Genomic DNA, 4302 nt, shown 5'->3' on the forward strand with positions numbered 1-4302 from the left:
TTGAGGGCCAAAGGTTGTCTGGTGGGGTTGTTCCCCAGGGCAGCAACAGCTTCCAATGTTGGAAGAATCTTTAGGATTACCACCAGGTCAACCACATTGTGTCCTGTAGTCATCATTCCCTTTTTATATGATCCTACCTGTCGCACTTCTTCAATTTGCACTACAAATGTCCCTGGAGCCATGATCAAATTGTCAATCACATTGTTTATTTTTGTCACCAGAGAGAGGATAGAAGCCTGTTCAGCAGAATTAGGAGCAAGATCTTGATTCCTCTTCAGCAAGGCCTCACTGAAGGGGCTGGCTTGACTTGGGGAAAAGCCATCTCACACAAATAGAAGTCAAATGGGATATAAGGCACAAAGGGCCTAAACCCTCCTCCTGGGCCTCCTCTGGAGCCAAAGCGCCCACCCCTACCTCGGTGTTGTCACCCTCATAGCACCGTGAATCCCAAATAGTGGAGGATACACCAACTGCCCCTTCTTCAGAAGACTGGGTATCTTTTCTTTTAAGTGTTTATTGTGAATTATGTGACAGTTTACATGAAAGAACATTAGCTGTACACTCATCCTATCTTATTTAATTTCATTGCAATGATTACAATTCCCTGCATGCATCATCAAACAGCCAAAGGGTATACCCTGCAAACCTGCTCCTGGCCATCAACCCACAGACACTCTCCTTCCCAGAGTCCAGAGTCCTCAGCTGCTCAATCTCTTCACATCATCGTCTCTGCCTCCATCTCTGCCATCACTGCTTCTCTGGATAGGGTCCCCCTCTCTTTTCACCAGACCCATCTAGACAAGATGAAAACTATTCAGCAGGAACTCTGTCTTCCCCTCCACACTCTTAAACTAAACTCCATCTTGAGACCTTTTAAGTCACTCACTTCATGCCTTTATTGCCCCCTCATTTTAAGTATCCAATGTCTAAGTTGTACATCGTATCTACCCTGTATACAGAGGGGATAGGATTGATGTGAAGACTCCTTCCTGCTCTGTTGGTATTTTGAGCTACTATCTCTATGAATACATGTCAACTTCATCAACTTGTAGCAATTTACCCTTGTTTCCTTTAACAAGAATTGCTTTCTTTCTTATCTTCCTCTAGGCAAGTTATAAGGAGCTCTGATATGTAGTAGTTATGAATTGGGCTGTGAACCGCAAGGTCAGCAGTTCTAAACAACCAGTTGTTTCATGGGAGAAACATGAGACTTTCTGCTCCCGTAAAGATTTACAGCCTTGGAAACTCAGTACAGGGTTGCTATGAGTCAGAACCAAATACACGGCACATACAACAACAACAACAATAGGCGAGTTATGATTATCAAACCATTGAGGATGGGTCAAATGGGTACTGACTGCAAATTTGGGTATTCTTGTGCATCTCCTCTCCCTTCATATCAGCTGGATGCTTCACTCTCAGCTCTGTGGCTATGTCCTTGTCCATGGCTCAAGTGTCCCCAGGTCTCACCACACTTTGGGCCAACAAGCTCTTCCTTTTCTCTCTCTCATTTCTAGGTCAACGGGAGTCTATGGAACGTAGTTGAAATCAGCTAATTTCTTTATTGCTGCCTTTCCCCCTCTTCTACTCACCAGGAGACCAAAGTGATCACCAGCAAGCTCGCATACCTGCTCATGTTTTCCCTTTGAGTTTCAGTCTTAGAGTCCTTGATGGCTTCCTGGTGAACAATTTGCTTATTCTTGTAGTAGCCAATCATACTGCCATTTTTGTTTTGGGTTTTTCCTGATGAACTTTCTTTGAAGATGCATCTTCTGTCACTCTAGCTGTTCCAAGCTGGTCTGCTTTTCTTGTACTTTCTAGTGGGAATGTCCCACCTCAGAAGGTTCTGGATGGGACTCAGGATTCCACCTAAGGTCCTATATACTGCAAAGGCTCCTCAAGAGGCCAATTTCACTTGGAAAATTCTAGAACCCCGTTTAGGTATTCCAATAAGTTATAGGCTGAAGATGGGCTTATAACTTTCTCTAATCATGCTTCCCAACATTCCTTTCTAACCCACTCAAGTGTCTAGTTTACAGTAGTAGGCAATATTCATAAGACAGCCAGGCATCTTAGTATTATTTCCCCTCTTCAGACTATGCCTCAATTCCTGTATCACAGAACCCTGTTGTTCTAAGTTTGAGCATGCATCACCATTTACCTCTGTCCCAGTAAGCCCAGCAACCCATGTCAGTGTTCCCCTATCTATCTTGTTCTTCCACCCACCCACCCCCTTTTTTGTGTATTGCCCTCCCCAAATCTGAATTATGGTATGTCTTCCCCCTACCCTGTGTTCTGCTGTCACCTCCCTCCACCTCCCCTAAAGACTCCCACCCCACCCCCACCAGTAAACAACATTTTTTCCCTTTTAGTATGAGTATCTTTTCTTAATCTTTTATAATAATTGTCTTATGCAATATTTGTCCTTTTACAACTGACTAATTTCACTCAGTATAATGTCCTCAAGGTTAATCTATGTTATGTGATGGCTTATAGCTTCCTTGTTGTTCTTCAAGGTAGCAAAATGTTCCATTATGTGTATGTTTCAAAGTTTATTTATCCATTCTTCCATTGATGGACACTTAGGCTGTCTCCATCTTTTTGCTATTGTGAATAGTGCTGCTGTGAACATTAGTGTGCATATAGCTACTTGTGTTATGGTTCGTATTTCTTATGGATGTATACCAAGAAGAGGAATTGCTGGATCATATGGTATTTCTATTTCCAAATTTCTGAAGAAGCACCATACTGTTTTCCAGAGTGGGGCACAAATCAAAATGAGGGTGAACAGCTTTAAGAATCCATGGTAAAGTTGAGGGTGAGTGGAAAAGACCTCCTAACAAGATGAAGTGACACCGTTACAACAACAAAGGGCTCAAGTATAACAATTGTGAAGATGGCACAGGACTGGTGTGAGGGTAGCTATGCATTAGAGCTAACTAGATGGCACCTAACAACAATAAGCAGTGTGTGAAAGTTGGACAATGAATATAAAAAATCATAAAAGGAATGATGCCTTTGAATTAAGTATTGCTGAAGATTAAATGTACCATGGATTGCCAGAAGAACAAACAAATCTGTTTTTGAAGATTCACTACCAGAATGCTCCTTAGAAGCTAGCATGGCGAACTTGTCTCTTGTAGTTTGTGCATGTTGTCAGGAGGAAGGAGTCCCAGAGAAGGACTTCATGCTTGGCAAAATGGAGAGTCAACAAAATTAGGAAGATCCCAATGGATTGGATTGACACAGTGGCAGAAAAATGGGCTCAAACATAGCAACAATTGTAATTGTGCAAGACTGGATAGTGTTCTTTCTTTTGTTCATAGGTCAGTATGAGTCAGGTGTAGATGGCAGCTAACAACAAGAATAATAACACCAACAAGTACTAGGTAAGTGTTAACTATGAATATTGTTGATTTCAATATAGTTATTATCATCAGATTTTCAGTTGCTAGACTATGTCACAAAGCTATTTAATTGGAAAAAGGAGGAAGAATAGCTAAATTATACAGAAGCAGTCCTGTCATTGTTTCTGCATTAATAGTTAATCCTCACTCTTCTGTCAGCTTGTAGTGACTTGTGTGCTATAGTGATTCTGGAAACACTAATGGCAAGCAAGGTTATCCATGCTGATCAGGATTCAGCTGAACTACAAGACTGAGAGACATTTAGAAGAAGGAGAGCCAGACTAATTCTGTATGTTTACCCACTGACAACCTTATAAATAGCATTGGAAAACTACCAGTACCAGAATATTGAATATTGAAACATGATGAATAGCACCAGAATATTGTTAGATACAATGCCAGAAGATGAGCCTCTCAGAATAGAAGGCACTCAAAATATGACTGGGGGAGAGCAAACTTTTCAAAGTAGAGTTGATCGTGGTAATGCAAATGGAGTAAAGATTTCAGGACCTTCATTTGCTATTATGGCACAACTCAAAATGAGGAGAAACCAGTTTCAATATACATTAATAATCAGAACATGGATTGTGTAATATATTAATCTAGGAAAATTAGAAGTTGTCAAAAATGATATGGAACCCATAAAGATCAATGTATTGGTATCGGCCATTGTGAACCTGACAATCATATGGATTACTATACCCAAATGACAAACTGAAGAGGAATGGAGTTACATTCATCATCAAAAATAACTTTTTGAAATCTATCTTGTGGTCTGTGATAGGATAATATACATATGCCTACAATGGAAAAAAGATTGAAGTTGTCAAGGACTTCATTCTTCTTGGATCAACTATCAACACTCACGGAAGCAGCAGTCAAGAGATTAGACGAC

The sequence above is a fragment of the Chrysochloris asiatica genome, unplaced genomic scaffold (assembly GCF_000296735.1).
Source record: "Chrysochloris asiatica unplaced genomic scaffold, ChrAsi1.0 scaffold00325, whole genome shotgun sequence".
Taxonomy (NCBI): Eukaryota; Metazoa; Chordata; class Mammalia; order Afrosoricida; family Chrysochloridae; genus Chrysochloris; species Chrysochloris asiatica.